At 33.8% G+C, this 20,532-nt stretch overlaps 1 pseudogene; it reads left to right on the top strand.

Moving 5' to 3' along the window:
* The first annotated feature begins 10,815 nt into the window (after nt 1–10,815).
* Nucleotides 10,816–11,738, top strand: LOC139040721 (olfactory receptor 8J2-like; annotated as a pseudogene).
* Nucleotides 11,739–20,532: the final 8,794 nt, after the last annotated feature.

Genomic DNA, 20,532 nt, shown 5'->3' on the forward strand with positions numbered 1-20,532 from the left:
TTAGACAATGCTTAGGGATTAGTTTATAAAATGTTACAATCAAGGAGGAGGCTGCTACTCTGTAGAACCGACTTAATTCAAAACATTTTACATTTAACATAATCGTAAATTTCAATTTCACTAACACATTTTATCTTTTAATATTTACTCCAATATTTTAACATAATTATTAATGGTTGTATTCTAAAGGTGAGTAGATTATAGCAAATCAGTTTACACAATTCATGGAAGGTCTAGAATGCTGATATTCTATTCCAGTGTTCTGTACACTGATATATTATCTCACATGTTTGGATATCAGAAGGAAATTATTTTTTAGCCAATCACTTGGTGTTTTAATTTCATTTAACATGAAAACAGCTAATAGAATAGAGTAATAAACTAACCATTTTACCTGGTAGTATTAAAAATTGCGTTAATTCAGCCAGTGAGTGAACACCCATATTTTCCATTTAATTCTGCAATGAGTGGCATGAACACTTGACCCACCGTCTTGTCACTGTTTCCTGATCCACAACTTGGAAATTATACATGCCAGAAAATAAATACTAGGCATAGCTCACCATCTCTTGAATCACAATATTGAGTCACACTATTATTTATTCTTTTTTTAGTAAATGAGTTATAATTTTATGAATAGTTTCAAGTTTGTTCCACGAAGTATCAATATGAAAAATGTCACTGAAGTTTCTGTATTAGTACTGAAGGGCTCCACAGACAATTTTGAACTACAGATCATTTTATTCTTCTTGTTTCTAGCAATATACCTGCTTACTCTGATAGGAAATTTGGGACTAATTGCATTGGTTATTGGGGATCCCTGGCTCCACAACCCCATGTATGATTTTCTCAGTGTCTTATCATCTGTGGATGCCTGCTTTTCCTCAATAATTACTCCAAATATGTTAGTAGATTTTATGTCAAAGAAACATTTTCAATCCACTGGGGGATGTGGAAAAGTTCCAACCATTTTGGGAAACAATTTTGAAATGTGTAATAAGTTCACATACCCAGGAAAATCAGAGAACAATGTATCACTAAGTGAAATATCATGAGCAAGACCAAAATCATACATCTGAGTAAAAAACTTTACGGAACAAGATATGAGTGCATCATATAAAGTACTTAAAATGTCTACAAAGTTACAGTGTTTTATTAATGAGTATGTAAATATATAGTTAAGCAATTAAAACTTACAAATGAATGACAAATTGAACATAGAGTTTACCTCTGGTAAATATGGTAACTTGATAGGATCAGGACCAGGATTAATAGGAAGAGGAATGAGTGTACAAAGAGTTTCAGTTTTATAAGAAAATAAAATTTTACAGCAAAAATAAATGAAAGACTGTCTAATGTGAATAAAGTCAGTTTTATTCCTACTTAATACTCATTATGAAAAACAAGTATTTTTTAATTTAGGAAAATGTATATTTTCATTGTCAATATTAAAGTTAATGGCATAGTTAATAGAATCCCCTTAGGTAACTAAATTTTTTTAAAGTTGGGTAATTTGAAAATCCACAAACTAATGTGACTAAATCAAATTTGAAACTTCTATTTAACAAAAGATATGATAAGTTTAAATGGCAATTATCTTATTTTATATAATAGACAAAATTTATTATCAAGAATACATACAAAATATATGGAAAAATATAAAATTAGCAACTTCACTAAAAAAGCCACACAAATTGCAATTAAACATGTGAAATTATATCAAAATCTGTACTTACTTTGTGGAAGTAAAATTCGTATACCATAATGTTAACCATGTTAAGGGGAATGATTCAGTAGCAGTTATCATGTTCACAGCATTGTGCAACCACACCTCTATCCAGTTCCAAAATATTTCCATCACTCCAAAGTATGCATCAAGTAATTTCTTCCCATTCCTCCCTCCCCTCCAGCCCCTGGCTACCACCAATCTCCATTCTCTCTCTTTGAATGTATCTATTCTGGATATTTCATGTAAATGATATCCTAATAAATGTGAACTCTAGTGTCTGGCTTTTTCACTTAGCATAATGTATTCAAGACTCATACCTGTTGTAGCATGCATCAGTACTTCATTCTTTTTTTTATTCTGGTAAGAACACTTAACATGAGATCTACTCTCTCAACAAATATTTAAATATACAATAAAGTATCGTTAACTGTAGGTATAATGCTGTATAACAGATCTCTAGAACTATTTATCTTGCATAATTGAAACTTTATGCCCATTGATAAGCAAATCCTAATTTCCTCCCTTTCCACAGTCCCTGGCAACCACGATTCTATTTCTAATTATAAGAATTTGACTATTTTAGATAAGTCATATAAATGGAATCTCCAGTATTTGTACTGTGACTGGCTTATTTTACATAGCATAACGCCCTCTAGATTCATCCATGTGGTAACATATGGCAGGGTTCCCATCTTTTTCAATGCTGAATATTATTCTGTTGTATGTATATATCCATTATCTTTATCTATTCATCCACTAATGGACCTTTTTCGTTCTTTCCACATCGTGGCTATTGTAAATAGTACTGCAATGAACATGGGACTGCAAATAGCCCTTCAAGTTCCTGATTTTAGTTATTTTGCATAAATACTCAGAAGTGGGATTGCTGGTGTTACCATGCAAAGGGCTCAATCTGCTTGCTGCAAGAGGAAGCTGAGTTGTTGAGAGGCAAGCTGGTGGTAGAGAAAGGACTTTATTAAATGGTGAGCTAGCTGATAGGAAGATGGTAGACTAGGATCCAAAAAAAAAAAAACTTAAGACGGCACAGAATCTTGAAGCAGTCATATAGGATCACTGGGCTATAGAGCAAGGGGTCAGGAATGTTGACCATCTAGCACTGCAGACTAGGAGCCATCACACCAGTCCTTTCAGCTGTCATTGATGATACATACCAGCATAGAGTTTCTGCCCAAAGGTTATTACATTCCTAAGGAACGCAAAGGAACAAAGTTATCTCCTTTTTGTAGCAGAAAGGTTTATAGTAAACAGAGGTCAAGAAACCTCCAGAGCATGCATATTTCCCAGAAGATGGTCATCAATTCATCTAGACTATATGCAGACTCAAGTATTCCCTATGGAGGAAGAGAAGCAAAGGTTATGGAGAGTTATAAGATGGCTTCCCTTAGGCCAAGTCTGGTTTGGCTGATAACAATGGCTTACATGCTAATTCTATTTTTATTTTTTTTTGAGGACTCTCCACACCGTTTTTCATAGCAGCTGTACCATTTTGCATTCCCACCAACAGTGTATGAAGTTTCCAATTTCTTCACGTCCTCATCAATACTTGTCTTTTTTATTTTTATAATAGTCATCTTAACAGGTATGAGGTGATATCTCATTGTGGTTTTGATTTGCATTTTCCTAACAATTAGTGATTTTGAACACATATTCATATACTCATTGGTCATTTATATGTCTTCTTTGGAAAAATGTCTATTCAAGCCTTTAGCCTATTTCTAAATAGGGTTGTTAGGATTATTTTGCTATTGAACAGTGAGATTTCTTTGTGTATATTGGAAAATAACCCTTTATGTGATATATGATTTACATACATCTTCTCTCGTTTCACAACTTGCCTTTTAATTTTGTTGATTGTTTCCTTTACTGTGCAGAAGTTTTTAAATTAGATGTAGTCTCACTTATCTATTCTTGTTTTGTTGCCTGTGCTTTTGGTGTCATATCCATGAAATCATTCTGAAACCCAATGTCATGAAACTTTTCCCCTGTCTAGAAGTTTTATAGTTTCAGGTCTTATGTTTAAGTCTTTAACCCATTTTGAGTTGAGTTTTTGTTTATGGTGTAGGATAGGTTCCAGTTTCCTTCCTTTGAATGTGACTTTCCAGTTTTCATTACAATTTATTGAAGAAAATGTCCTATCCATATTGTATAATCTTGTCTCCTTTAAAAAAAATTAATTAAACATACATGTGGGTGTTTTCCCTGGAGTCCCTATTTTGTTCCATTGCTCTCTGTGTCTCTTTATGTTCCAATACTGCATCATTTTGATTACTAGAGCTTTGTAACATATTTTGAAATAAGGAAGTGTGATGCCTCCAGCTTTATTCTTCTTGTTCAAGATTGCTCTGGCTATGCATGGTCTTTTGTGGTTTTATATGCATTTTAGAATTGTTTTTTCTAATACTTTAAAAAGCACCATTGGATTTTGAAAGGGATTGCATTGAATCTATAGATCGCTTTGTATAATATGGACATTTTAACGATATTAATTCTTTCAATCTATGAATGGATGTCTTTGCATTCATTTGTTTGTGACTTCTTTAATTACTTTCATCAATGTTTTGTAGTTTTTAAGTTTACAAATGTTTCATCTCCTTAGTTAAGTTTATTCCTAAGTGCTTAATTCTTTTTTGTGTTATGTTTCATTTCGTTTTATGGATTGATAATATCCCATTGTGTGCATCTACTGCAACTTGTTTAGCCATTTATATGTTGATGACCACTTGACATCATTCTATGTTTTGGCTATTGTGAATAGTACTGCATGTAAATATCCTTGTTTGATTACTTGTTTTCAGTTCTTTTGAGCATTTATCTAATTTAGCATTGTAGGGACATATGGAAAATCCATGTTTAACTTTTGAGGAACTGCCAAACTGTTTCCCATAGCAGCTGAACTATTTTATATTTCGTTTTACATTTTCACCAGTAATTAACACATAAATCAATTTCTCCACATCCTCTCCAACGTTTGCTTTTTTCTTTTTCCCATCCTGTTTGGTGTCAGGTGGTATCTCAATGTGGTTTTGATTCACATTTCCTTTATGATTAATGATGTTGAGCATCTTTCCAGGTGCTTATTGGTCACTTGAATATCTCTTTGGAGAAATTTCTATTCAAGTCTTCTGCCCATTTTTTAATTGTTTTATGTGGCTGTCTGTTGTTGAATTGTAGGAGGTTATTTTGTTGTTGTTTTGTTTTGGGGGAGGAAGATTGGCCCTGAGCTAACATCTGTGCCAATCTTCCTCTATTTTGTATATGGAATGCTACCACAGCATGGCTTGATGAGCAGTGTATAGGTCCACACCCAGGATCCAAAGCCAAAAACCCCAGACCACCAAAGTGGAGTGTGCACACTTAATCACTACATTACCAGGCCAGCCTGTGTAGGAGTTTTTTATATATTCTAGATATTCAACTCTTATGAAATATATTTGCAAATATTTTATTATATTCTTTAGATTGTCTGTTTACTTTCTTGATAATGTCCTTTGATGCACAAAATATTTTATTTTGCTGTTGTCCAAATTATCAATTTTTTCTTTCCTGCTTGTGATTTTGGTCACATTTGTAAGAATCCATTGCCAAATCCAGTGTCGTGAAGATGTACCCTCCTATTTTTTCTAAGCATTTGATAGTTTTAGCTCTTATATTTAGTCCGTTGATTCATTTTGAGTTCATTTTTGTATATGGTATAAGTTACGAATCTGATATAAATTGGTAGAATCAGTTTAAAGACATCTTTGTTGTGTCCACTAGATTTGAAAATATTTATACCTGATGATGTAATAATTTTCAAGTATTATCCAAGTATATAGACTAGATATATCATAAATATGTGAGCAAAGTGCAGAATGAAAATACATGAACTGCATTATTGTTCATAACAAAGAAGACTCAGAAGCAACCAAAATGCCTGTATAGTTTAAATGCATGAAGAAAATCCATAACAATCAAGATTTCAAAATCTTATGTGAGCAAAATATAGATATATATACAAGCCAACCACAAAATGATGTAAACATAATAAATTGACTTATACAAAGCTTATATAAAATTTAAAACCACATAACTAGCAACAGTGTTTATGATTTATGTATCTAAGAACATAACATTAAATTCATTTTATTTACAAAAAAGACAATATGGATGAAACTTGAGCACATTAAATCAAGTGAAATAAGCTAGTCACAGAAGGACACTTTCCGCATAATACCATTTATGTGTGGTATATAAAACAGTGAAACACATAGAAGCAGAGAGTAGAATGGTGATGGTCAGGGACTGGGGGAAGGGGAAAATGAGAGATGCTATGCAATAGGTACACAGTTTCAATTCTGCAAGATGATTAAGTTCTAGAGATCTGTTATACAACATTGTACCTACTGTTAACATTGCTGTATTGTATAGTTAAAAAATTGTTAAGTGTGTAGATCTCTTGTTAAATGTTCTTATCACAATAAAAAAATCAAAAGATTCGGAAAAACGGAAAAAGATTGCAATAATTAATAGTTGTTGCCTCTAAGACGGGGTTGAGGGAATGGGAATGGGAGAGTTTGTATCAATGCAAATTTAGCTTACATGTAATTATATACTATTTTAAAATAATGAATTCTGTAAGGTAAAACTAGTGTTTAATGTGGATGATGGAAATATGGTCTCTAAATGTCATTTTTCTGCATATATATGCATGCATATACGTGTATGTGTGTAGACATGTGTGTGTGTATTTCTTACAAATATTTTGAAAGGTGAAATTTTGTGATCCATTGATGACCCCTTGTCTTAGAAATTTCTCTGCTTGACCAAAGTGAGCTCATTAAATAGCATGCTGAAACTTACAATGTGAGGAATACCTTTTGTACAATAAATAATAAACTTCAAATGAGAGATCAAGCTGTAATATAAAGCATCAATAAAAATGAAAAGTGTAAAAGCAATAGTTTTAAAAAAATGTTGACAATGTAATGGTAATTCTAAATAGATAAGGAAACTGGCAGAGCTGATGAAGGAATTGAAATATTGTTAACTTAGCATGGTACAGACTGCCTTTGGTCACGTAAGAGAATTTACAAAGGAAATGACAGAGGAAGCAATAACATAAACTTCATGTGGATATTTGGACTCTGGAAATAACTTCAAGGATTTATATCCATTGTAATGAGTAACAAAGTTGGTAAAAAATCTTTGCAATTTCCTCTGTATTGTCCACAATTTTCTGTTGCTTCATTAATTTCAGAGCCTAGAATGTACCACCCCCTTATAGATATTAGGAACATCAAGATAAAGAAGGAAAAGTTGTATTCTTCCATAAAATATTGAATATCCTAGAGAGTGATGTTCAAGTTGTCACTGTTTCTTTATCAAAGTTAAAATCGTGTTAAAGACAGATTATAGTACCAAGAATGAAAACCTCGTATTTTATTTCAGAATTTTAGGATGGATATTGTATTCATAGATTCACTCATTCATCATTCATTCCATCAGTCAGTCAGTCATATCTTTTGAGCATCTACTTTTTCCTGCATATTATTTTAGAAGCTGTTAATAGAAAGGCAAACTATTTAGGCATACGCTTTTCATTTATAAAGCTTATACACCATAAAATGCCACAAAAAGTAAAATAAAAGTGTTATCAGTTTTTAATTACTTTATTTGTATGCTTGAGTTAGGACCACAGGACTATAGGAGAAAATATATTTCCATCCAAATAATTTTAATTAAAAACTAAAAATATGACCAGGTATATGATGGCTGCTTTATGAAATTCAATTAAAAATTGATATTCAATCTTTACAACCATTCACATTTTGAGTTTATGTTATGTATCATCTGGGGTTTATGGCAAATAGACGAGGGCCTGTTCCTGACACAAGAATGGAGGGTTTGCATTCAATTTTATTGCCCATATTCACATTAAAATTAAACATTAGGGCCAGAATCCTGTGATTTCTAACTGCTGGACTTTCTTCCATCTGGGGCCAGCAACAACACTTCCCAGCAGATGTCAGGGTACAATTCAAAACAAACAAAAGCTGGAGTCATTGTGTGTGATTGTTAGTCAATATGATCATCTAAGAGAGTCCCTGATCTATCTCCATGTTTTCATTCTTTGGATGAAATTTTGATTGGAGCCTTGACTAATGAGCATTAAATTTGTCTTTCTTTCCCTAGGAAATTAGACTTTTACCTGGAAATTCTAGTTTTCCTGTTCATAGACTGGGGCCATAAACAAACATATTTCAGTGAGAAGGTCTTCAAGGACTTCAGACACTTGTAAACCTCTTTCACATGCTTCATGCAGCAACCCTAGGAGTGGGTCTCGGCAGATTTCTGTGTACAGGTAGGTTAATTTACTTGTTAACTAGTTTTGGATTTGAAGACCAAGTACCTTGGAAGCTTTATTAATTCAAAACAGACTCAAGACTGAAATGATATCTGCTCTGCTGTCTTTTCCTAGACTCAAATCTCTGTCCACTGATTGCTAAGTGGAAGTGATGTTGATATGAGTTAAATAATAGTCTCCATTATCCTTATCGATAATTTAGACTGATTGAGTATTTATACAGAACAAGGAATAGTCATTACAGAGAGTATATTTCACCTTAGTATAAAAAGGAATATTTTCTGCTTTCAATACGGAAAGAATTGATGTATGTTTTAGAGCAGATAAGAAGTTTCTTAAGTGTTTTTAAAATATAAGATTCTATGTCTCCAAGAAAGACCTCATAAATCACTTAACATGAATAAAAAACGTTTTTATTTTCTCCAGGGTGATAAATCCTAAGATAGAAAGAGTCCTGCTGTCAACAGTCATTGTCTATGTCGCTGATGGGCACCAAGAGCTCATGTCGAGATGCAGTTTGTACCTAACACAACCCAGGTTCAGATAAGTTTGAGGCAAATTCTAAAGTTAAAGACTAAAGGAAAATATTCTTGAAACAACTTCAGAAACTATTTAAAAATTAACTTGCAATGTTATTTCTCATCTGTCTTTTAATATAAAATGATGCAAATTAGTTAATAGTTACAGTTTTATTTACTGAGAATTTATTATTTTGGTAGACCTACACAATATTTCTTTTCAAAAACACACTCGAAAAAAATTATGTGTAAAAAAATGAAAATAACTCATAACAGGATCAAATGCAAAATCAAGAAAGATTCTGAAGAAATGGGAGAAAATTGGAACTGTTCTACAGAAATTTTATTTCAGTGTCATATACGTACTGAAATAAAAAGAAGCAACCCTAGATTTGCCATCAGTTATATTTTAGTAGAAGAGGGAATTAATAACAGGCAAGGATATATGCAAATAGACCTAGCCCTGGTGGTATAGTGGTTAAGATTCGGTGCTCTCATTGCTGCGGCCTGAGTTACTTTCCCAGTCAGAGAACCACACCACCTGTCTGTTGGTTTTCATACTGTGAATGCCAGTATAGTTCTCTTTAGATGCAGTGGTTGGAACCAAGAGATATGGGATGACTAGGGTAACACCATGAAATCAGCTCAAGATACACATTTGATGTACGGAATAAAGCATCTTTAAATAAACAAACACGACAGATTTAAGAGGGAATCAGGTTGTGGGAAAGTACAACGTGATTTGTTTGTTAAATGTATAGCTAGATATCATGTGTCTCAGATTTCTGAATATGCAAAATTATAATTCACTTGCTGTTTCTGTTTCAACTCTAAAAGCCCTCAGATAGGTAAAATGAGTTATTAGGACTGAAATAAGAAAGCATATTAAAAAATCATTCAATATATGCTGATAACAATAACTACTGATACCAATTACTTTGCATTCATTGTTACCAGGCTCTGTGATAACTAACCTATACATATGCATTATCTCACTTCATGCACACAACACAAGAACACGAACACTTGATAGGAATCACACAACTAGTAATTGATGGACTAATAACCAACAAACCAACTAACCAACCAAACAAAACCATAAAATCATACCATTAACCAACATCCTTTGAATAACTTCATCAAATTGAGTCTCATTTGTTTCATCAGACATAGAAGTAGTTATATCCATCTTCTAGGACATTCCTGCAGAATAATGAGATGATTATTTCAAAGTGCCCAGCATAGTTCTGAGAGAAGACAACACTAAATAATTAAAACTTTCTCCACTCCTTTCTGGTATCCAAGTAAAACAAAATAATCAAACTTTTACAAATAAAAACTATAAGTAATAAATTTAAAAAATCAAAACAGGCATTAAGCAATTTAAAAGAAAGAGGTAAAATCTGGGAAGGAAAGCAAAGGATGCCAGAACAAAATAATAGGGAACACCCTGAGCAAGTAGAAGTCAGAATGATAGGACAGGACTGGCTTATTTGGCAGATGAAAGGCAATATGCTTAAATAAAGAGGATTCAGAGTTTCTGAACGATACTAAGAAGGAACAGTATTGAGGTGTTGTGGGTTTGTGGGCAGCTGAAGCAGACTGATGTGGTAGAAACTGAAAAGGAAAAACCTAAGGTACTAAAAGTATTTCCCAAAGAAAAACTGAAATTCTGAAGGATGACAACAAGTTATGGGCTGGAGAGAAAGCCTGTGACAGCTAAGGAAAAAAATACTAGAAGTCATTCTGACTCATCAATTTCTTATAGGCAGCTCTCTTTTATCATTGGAAACACACACAAAGGCATGTGTGTACATATGTAAATGTATACATATACATATATACACATATTATATATTCAAGCAATACCATATATTAATAAAAGGATCAATGCATATAATAATATAAAACATGGATGCATATTCATCCAATGTAAAATGTATCCAGCAGTGGATAAAGAAAATAGTATCTTGTCAAACAGTTCTAAGAGTCTGAAATTGGTCTCTGGAGAGTTTGTATTTCCGAATTTTATGAAAGGATGGAGAGAAAAGCAACTATGATCTGAAATTTTTAAGTGTTTTTGAACAAAAAGTAACTGATTTTAAAAGAAACATTTAACAATCTAGTACCTAACAGAAAAGCAATTTTACCACCTAATAATCTCTTTCTATTTTCCCCATTAAAAGATGAAAGCAGTAATATAAATGGCCCCAGGGAATCTCAGCCAGGTGACTGAGTTCATCCTCATGGGAGTCTCAGACCATCCAGACCTCCAGATTCTGCTCTTCTTTGTTTTCCTGGTCATCTATGGGCTGACTGTGGCACCGAGCCTGGGCATCGTCACTCTCACAAGTGTTGAGTCTCGACTTCAAACTCCTATGCACTTTTTCCTCCAGCACTTGGCTGTCATCAATCTTGGCATTTCTACTGTCTTTGCCCCTAAAATGCTGGTAAACTTCTTGGTTTCAAAGAGAACCATATCCTACTATGAATGTGTAGCCCAAGTGGGTGGATTCTTAGCTTTTACCGTGGCTGAGATTTTCATGCTGGCTGCAATGGGCTATAACCGCTACGTGGCTATTTGCGACCTCCTGCTCTACATGCTGGCGGTGTCTCCATATGTCTGCCTTCTGCTGGTATCCCTCACATACATCTCCAGTCTGACCACAGCACTGTTTCTTCCTGTGTCTTCTCTGTCATATTGCTCTTTCAATATGATCAACCGTTTTTACTGTGATAACACCCCTTTGTTAGCATTATCCTATTCTGATACCTCCATTCCAGAAACAGCTGCATTTGCCTTTTCAGGGACCAATTTGTTTTTCTCTATGATTATTGTTCTAATATCCTACTTCAATACCATTCTTGCCATTTTGAGGACATATTCCTCAGAGGCATGACAAAAAACCTTTTCTACCTGTGCTGTCACTGTATTCGGGACTCTTCTCTTCATGTATTTGCAACCAAGGACCAATCACTCATTAGATACTGATGAAATGGTCTCTCTATTCTACACCCTGGTGACACCAATGTTGAATCCCCTCATTTACAGCCTAAGGAATAAGGATGTGAAGGACGCATTGAAGAGATTCCTCATAATCCATGTCAATCACTCAAACTAATGTAAATTTAAAACTACAACTATCTTCACTTGAAGGTTCTCATTTGCCCCTGAAAATCCTACTGTTAAGTGAAGAGGAAGCAAATAGTTAAAAATTCCATTAATTTCAATGAGGGAAGATTTTAATCCTTTTTATCTCAACTTCTAAAACCCAAATTTCCCTATAGAAAAACGCATTAATGGGCCAAAGATAACACACTTATATAATTAACAAACAATAATTTGAAAATAATCACATTTTAAAATAAGACATAAGTTACCAAAGGGTTTTCCTGATTTCTGAACAAGAAGAGAAAGCCTGCTGGCTGGTGGTGGACATATACGAGAATCACTGTTTGGAAGGTGCTCAAGAGTTAGATCATCTTCCTGGCCACGGATAGCTTTTGCTCAACTTATTAAAAGTTTTATTATTTTCTGCAGCATTTTATCCATCAATTTCTCAACTATTTTGGACCAATTTTATCTTGCAATTGAAAAAAATGTATATCACAGAAAAAATAAGCCTTTAGGGAAAAATAAAAACTAAGCAAAAAATGCTTAGATATACATGGAAATAAGACGTGGCAACATAGACTTAAAAAATACATAAAAGGCGATTCTTTTTATCCCTCTTATTTGGTGCACGTACATAAAAAATCATAATATTTATCAAATATCATATATAATTAATTTTTCCACATGATATTCTCATCCTAAGAAGTGTTGTGTAGAGTTGTCTTTGTTATGAAGTCATAAGAGCAATTACTTCTTTCAGAATTTTTATTTAGTGTTTTTTTAGAATGAAAAGTTATTAGACAAAAAAAAATGTCATTGTCCTCAAAGTGACACCAATTCTCAAGGACACTCAAGGCCAAAAAAAGGTAACAGTCATTGTATAACGTATCTCTGACTGTACATGTAAAACACTAACATACAGTGGAGTGAGGGAGAGTGGGCATAACATGCAAAATAAAGATAACAGCAATTGGAATGATTTCAGAATTTTTTTAATTCAAAAGTAAAATAAGAAATCTTGAGGTTTCCAGTGGAGATTTTTCTTGTTCCTTAAGATCTAGATAAGTTTAGTTTGAGCAAATAATGCCTTCTCCTTGGAAGTCCACAGACATTCACTCCAGTTGTGTACGTTGTCATGGGTCATACCTGTCATCTTTGCTTTCTGAAGGAAGATTTCTTCAAGCCACCTCCATGGAAATCAAAATGTTCTTTCAAATAAATCATTCAAAATGAAGTAAACTTCACTGCAGATAAAGGTGGAAGGAGGCAAAATATAGGCAAAATATATGTCATAGTATCAGGCCTCCTTATTCTTAGAGTATCTTAATTCTGTGCCACTAAAGAGTTTCTCACATGCCCTTCTTATATATTCCCCCAGCCTTAAACCATTATACTAGGTCTTCTCTCTAACCCCTTCTTTCCTCTCCTTTCTTTCCTCTCTGCATATCAGCTAACAGCTATAAAATTTTTCTTTCCTTTTATTAAACAAAGTTATTAGATTATGAAGCTTAAGATCCTTTCATAAATCATGCCCCCAGTTGTCACCTTCTATTCCAATCTTCTGTCCAGGATTGGTTATGCCCTTTCAACACTTACATAGGCAATTTTATAAACAAGCGTTTTCTGGGTTGGAGCAATTTTGTTGACAAAAACAGCTGAGATAACAAACTCTATACCTCATATCACAAAATGTACATGAATCTGGGTTAACTAAAATATCAAACTAGATATTATAATATATCATCTATAGTTATAACTAAATATCAAAATATCTTCTTTATTTTTGAGGAAGATGAGCCCTAAGCTAACATCTGCAGCCAATCCTACCCTTTTTGCTGAGGAAGATTGGCCCTGAGCTAACATCCGTGCCCATATTCCTCTATTTTTTTATATGTGGGATGTCTGCCACAAGATAGCTTGATAAGCTGTGTGTAGGTCTTCACCCGGGATCTGAACCCTGGGCAGCCAAAGCAGAGCGTGTGAACTCAACCGCTGTGCCACCAGGCCAGCCCCTAAAATATCTACTTCTTGACAAGCAATTATAACTACAAAAACTGTTCGAGATATAATGGTCAGAAGAGGTTACTAATGGTTTAAACAAACAAAAAACACTTCTTAAACTGTATATTTCAAAGATCTAATAAATATATTACTGAATATTGAGGGTGGTTAATATTTACATAATACAGATTTATGAGATATTATATTAATTTAAAACGCTTTATGAAATATTTAAGTTAGAAACTTTCCTATTAAGATTTGGAGGCTTAAAATATTGCTTTTTGATCACTGAATAAGCAATATGGCTACAAACAGTTCCTTGATTGTGGTGGTGGCATCTTCATTTCTGTTGTAATCACTTTTCTTACTGTTTGCTTTCTGTATCATAATTTTTAACATGTTACCAACATTCTGTGGTTCAATAGCAGGAAACTACAAGCTCTAAAACAGAAAGGCTCTGTGGAAAGCTTTTCAGGACAAGCTCACAGCAGTGAGAAAATATCTTACAGAAAGAGGCTGTGATACCACCCCTAACTGCAGGAGGGTGAGAAATAGTCTCACCATGTGTGTGTCAGTCCACCTCTGCCACAGGGTGTGTGTCAATTTTTTGAGTCACTTCAGCAACTATTTCATCCATATTATTCAAAACTGTCAATCTTGTCACTATTATATACAATCAAATATTAAAACTGTGCTAAGATCATGAGTTTGTCTCTGTTATAAGCTCTGAAAGTTTTGGCTGTCATAGATTGTGTTTAGTGCTTCTTTTTATTTCAAATGCAAACCAATATTTGGACTATTTTAAAAAGAATAATGTATTAAAGAAAATAAAACACTTTTAGCTCTATAATATTAAATCTGATTTAATTATTTATTACATTATCTTACATATGCATAAGGAGTACCTATTCATAAGTTGGATTTCCAGAGTAGGAAATTCTTGTGTTCTTATGGTGGAATATAAATAGATTAAAAATATCTAGATCCATACTTCTTTAAATAAATTAAGTGTGCTTATTTTTCCACATCAAGGTCCCACTCTCGGAGATATTTCACAGACAATTACATTCATGGATCAGTGGGGACCAAGAGTTAGTAATTAGCTAAATGCTTATTACTGTGGGAACAAACATTAAATGAAAGCAGACCCAGATTATAACAGAAGACAGCAAAATATTGATAGTAAAATGAACATACTTTAAAAACATTTAGTTGAGTGAGAACCTTTAGGTTTCAAAATGAATTGTATAACAACATGTGTGTACATTAAGGCATACATTATATTTAATTTATAAGATTGTGTTCCTTTTTAAGGGCATATATCAACTTTCTGGAGGAGGTACCCATGTGGGAAAGGGAAATTGAAGTGGGGATGTGGAATGAGGACTCCTGTTGATTCAGTTTAGTTCCTTAAGGCCCCAAAAGAAATAAAAATGAGTTATACACATATTCATAATTTTTATTCCTTTCAAATCTTTTAAAACACCATAGAACATGTTTAAAGAGTTTTGTCTTCATTGTCAGGCATAAAATTTGAGAAGAAGCCTTTGTGGAAAATGATGAATGTTGAAGTAATTTTGTGGGTGATTAAAGCACATACCCAACATTAATATACTTACATCTAGATATTTGAGTGGATGTAGTAAAAGTAATAACAGAGGAAAGCAGATGAATTGTACATAAAAGAACATTTCCTTAATGGGAAATTCAAAGTTAACCTGGACAATTAACAAAAATCAGTGGCATCATTTCCTTTTCTCAAGTGCTTTGGGAATAACCAAGAATCCAGAGGACACTCAAGCTCCCAAAGGAGTGTCTCAAAGGGGAGAGACACTCTTAAATTCTTCTGACTGCAGTTTGGTTATTAATGACATGAGGGAACCAGACTCATCAACATTTTAGGTGAGTAGATGACACTGATTATCACGATTACTAGATGACTATTTTTTTTTTTAATTTCATTTTTTTTTTTAAAGATTTTATTTTTTCCTTTTTCTCCCCAAAGCCCCCCGGTACATAGTTGTGTATTCTTCGTTGTGGGTCCTTCTAGTTGTGGCATGTGGGACGCTGCCTCAGCGTGGTTTGATGAGCAGTGCCATGTCCGCGCCCAGGATTCGAACTAATGAAACACTGGGCCGCCTGCAGCGGAGCGCGCGAACTTAACCACTCGGCCACAGGGCCAGCCCCCCGGGAATGAGCATTTTTTGAAGGCTCCAGCAACCATGCTGTCTAAGCAAACATATTGTTCATCAGATCAGGGTAATTGATGCCTAGAGAGTGTCTGTGCCTCAGATAGTAATAGTTTCTCATAGTGCTTCCAGTTGCCCAGTCATATGATACTGTCATTATCTCTTATTGTCATGCATCCGTACAGTGTCATTTGTGCCATAGATATGTGCAGCCTCATTTTACTAATACCATACAGAGATGGGATTATCAGAGTGTAAATTCTCCCTAGACCTGACTCTGAGGCAAGGACTTGATGTTTATTTGGTAGATGTTTATTTGCTATATGATATTTATTTGGTAGATGATTTCTGGAAGAAAAAAATGAGGGAATAAGGAATGTGAGACCGAGAAGGGAGAAAGTTAGAGTGTGCAATAAAGTATAGATGATTGCTGTAAGCAGCCAAGGTTCCATCACTCAAGATACCTTGAAGTATCCTTCAGACCTCTTCTAAGAATTGTCCAAAAGAAAGCCAGGAAAGCTGGGTGTTTATTCATTGATTCCTGTCACTTACCAGTTAAGTACTGCTCTTTGACACATTAAATCTCAGGCACTTCCAAACTGCCTTGCATATGGTCTGAGCAAGCTCTTAAGACATTTGCCCTCAAAAAAATAAATAAAACACTTGAGCTGGGAAGCTGCCAGTATGCCAGAAAACGGCTACCATGGCTGTAGGCCAAGTCACAACTGGCCCAAAGTGACAAGGGGTGGGGAGACTGATATGTCTGACCCAGTGATATTTGCAATAGTAAGATGATGGCAAAGCCAAAGTAATATAAAATATACTTTTTGTCTTAGGCTAATAAGTCCATGACAGCACAATACTAAGATGTCTATGTCTCTAGTATCATTGTGTTAAATTTGTTTTCATTTGGATAGTGAGGCTAAAGACTTGGAAGTCTCTCTTAACATCTTTCCACTACGTAGGGACAAAACCAAGTTTAAAATCAGTGCAATTAAAGGGTCAAGGAAGATCAAGCCTTGGAAGAATTATTAGCCAGGTACATGTGTTTTGCTATCAGTGTTGGCGAACTTGCCATACCTTAAACACTTAATTGTTCAAGGCTTACATATTCTCTTTCCTCTCTCATAATGTGCCTAAATGGAGTAAGGGAAGTTTTTCTTCTTGATCTGTTGTTCTTCATGTTATAAATTGCACATGCCACAAGTGAACAGGGAAAATTATTTTTGAAGGATGGGAAGAGGAGGGTAGAAGTCCTTCCCATACCTCTGCACAGGTCCCAGTTGTATGGCACAGGCATAACACAAACCATGTTACTCAGCACATAAAATTTGGTCCACATGTTTGAGACTCTAGCATAATGGGATATAATTATAATGAAGTGCAGTTTAAAAAAAATTTTAATGACAAGCCACATAGCAATGGTTTGGGAGTTGGCACTGAATCTTACAGCTAGTGAGCATAATTCTGCACATCTTAAGTTACAAAATTTTGGTATTCACCAAATAAGATTGTCCAAGTGGCACATTTTATCAGATTCCAAAGTTGTAATTAAAAAAGTTTTATATTGATTTTACATCCTCACTAATGTCACTTTATTGCAGAGTTGGTGTTCCCTTATGGAGATAATGCAGTGTATTTTACGAAATAAGGAATTGAAATATATATAAACACTAATGGCCTTATTAACAGTGTTGGATGAGAGAAGCATGGGTATTTGTCCTTTTTCTATAATCAAAAAAAAATGTGTACATAGTTCTGCAATGCTAACTCACTACAAAGACTGCTGAGCCTGACAAATTTTTAGAGCCATTCAAGAGTCTTTCTTTTAGTCTTTCTTTCTCTCTCACCTTGGAATGGGAAGACAATGTTCTCAATGTGACTAACAGATTTGTCTCAGTTGAGGCTATTTGCAAGACCTAATAGAATACTAAGTTGAGATTGGGTGTTGGCATTTGCATAGAAGGACATCCTTGGGCTTCAGATCTATTCCCCGAGTCCTGGTTCAGCTGTGGAGTTTGCACTTCCATCAGGTAAAAGATTAGTTGTTCAGTTTCCCTGTTTCTTTCCAGTCAGTGCTTGGGTAGGGGTGATGGGAGGAAGAGTACAAAAATGATCAACTCATTTGTGTTTCAGAAGAACTCAAGGAATTTGTAAAATCACAACACTGTGATGTTGGGATGAAGACGTTGGCCAAACTGTGCAACCTACTGTGGAATATTCCTTACTTTGCGTATAACTTTTGGTAGTTTAAGGCATTAGACTTTTCCATTCTCCTTGTTTGGTTGCTACTAATGAATTTTATTTTTACATTTTTTTTTTTTACAAATATTTTGTTAATATTGTGAATAGATTTTTGGATAAAGTGATTTTGTGGGGTAGATTTCATCTGCCAAATTGATCTTGAATTTTTCTTCTAATTTTCTTGAAATTTCTGCTTATTTAGAGACATCCAGAGGTTTTAATTTTTAAAGCTATACGAGTTTAAACATTTTCCTATAATGTTAGGTTCTTGATTAGTCTGTGATTGATTTTTATATGGATCAACTAGACATATAATTTCATCATCTTCTATAAGGATAATCGTTTTATCCAACTCCACTTACTGAATAGACCATTTTTGCGTCACTGTCCTGGCATGCCACCTCTGTCATACACAGCAGTTCTATACAATCATGGCTCTTTTTCTGACCCATGATTCTGTTTGACTGATGTATTTGCCCATCTCTGTGCCAATTCCACATTGTCTCAATAACTGTGGCTTTATATGTTTTAATACCTGGTACCTCAGGTCTTTTCAAAAGTATGTTGCTTATTCTTTATAATTTGTATTTTCTAAGCACATTTTAAATCAGTGTAAAATTCTACAAAATCTCCTAGTGAAATTTTGAGTGGAAAGGCATTGAGTAAATAGATTAATTTGAGCAGAACTGGCATTTTTATAACACCGAATTGTGCAATCCAGGAACATAGTATTTCTACCAATTTATTTACAACTTTATGTTTCTCAGTTAAATTTTAATTATTCTCCTTTGAAAAGTAAGTTCATCTAACTTTTATAAAGTTTTCTGTCAAGTTATGGAATTTCCCTATTAATTTTTATTGTTTTTGTCCTATCTAAATGGTATTACTTCATCTCTTCAAATGCTTACATTTTTTTAGTTCCATCTGATAATGTGGTGAATTATATTTATAGATTTTCCAGAATTAAAACTATCAACCAAATGTGGGATCAACCCAGCTTGAATATAATGTACCGTAATTCTTATACATTTAAAGAATTGATATCAATAATATTTTAATATTGATTAGGATTTTTAGATTTACATAAGTGAAATGATAGACGTGAATACACTGTTTTCTATTATATACATATATATTTTTTAATCAGGATTTTGCTGACCTCCTAGGATGAATTGCAGTGTGGTCCACATTTTTTAAACTCTGAAAGAGTTTGTACTAAATATGAATGATTTTCTTCCGTGAAAGTTTGGAAGTGCCTGCGTTTACAACAATCTGAAGAGTAAAGGGGAAGCAGAGATAGACAAAATATAACCTTTACATTAAAATGTACTGATTAAAAATATTTGATGTATTCTTGATGGAAGAGGAAATGAAGGTATAAGGATAACCTTCAGATTGAAATATAGTGCATATACTCCAATTCTATCAATGCCATATCTAATTGGATTTATGTGGATTGAATAATTATCTGTCTTGTTAAAGCACATTTAAACAGGTAAAATGTGAGTGAATTTCAAATGAAGCATGCAATATCTCATTGCCCTCGTTCCCTATCACTTTCTTTCTCTTTCGTCTTTAGACTTCATGCAATGGTATTGTTTCCCAGCACCTGAAGCATTTGAGACAGTGTTCTCTACTTGAGATTGATGTTTCTTTTTATACGGTAAGTATATTCATAGGAGTTTACCAGAAGATTTTAGGTGTTAATTAAAAAATATGTTTTAATAATTTTTTACTTGTCTTAAAATATGTTAGCAAAATATAACTACAGCATTAAATCCATCATTTCAGAGATACTAGTGCTAAGGTCGAAGCAAATGTGGGAATGCCTGCTAATTGTTCTTTTTCAGATTGAATAAATTATAGACACAGGCCTTACTTGATATGTAACATAGCAAAAATCAGAAACTTCAAAAATCAGCATGTGCTGAAAATCAGCATAAGTGCTGAAGTTTCAGATACACTGTTCTAGAAGAAATAAAGAAGAAGTTATTTATGTGCACTAGAGGGGTATGTTGGGGACTTCTGCAAGTTAGCTAAATTATTTTCTATCATTATAAAAAATCATTAAACAATGTTTAAAGTTCATAAAAGCATAGTGGGATGAGAATACAATTTTTTAAAAAATCAGTTGAACAGTGGAATGAGAATACAATTTGGACATGTGGAATCATATGGAGAGAAGTAAATCAAAGTCTATTAAATGAGTTAATTGTAGTTTTCTTTGTAGAGTGGGACTGAAGTTGTGGGGACAAGAAGCAGAGGACTATTACTTTTTATTACAATTAATTCTAAAATTTACTATGTTTAACTAATTCTGTATATTTTAAATGAAAAACATTTTGAAAACATATCAAGATTCCCACTCTTGG

This window comes from Equus asinus, chromosome 17 (assembly GCF_041296235.1).
Source record: "Equus asinus isolate D_3611 breed Donkey chromosome 17, EquAss-T2T_v2, whole genome shotgun sequence".
Classification (NCBI taxonomy): Eukaryota; Metazoa; Chordata; class Mammalia; order Perissodactyla; family Equidae; genus Equus; species Equus asinus.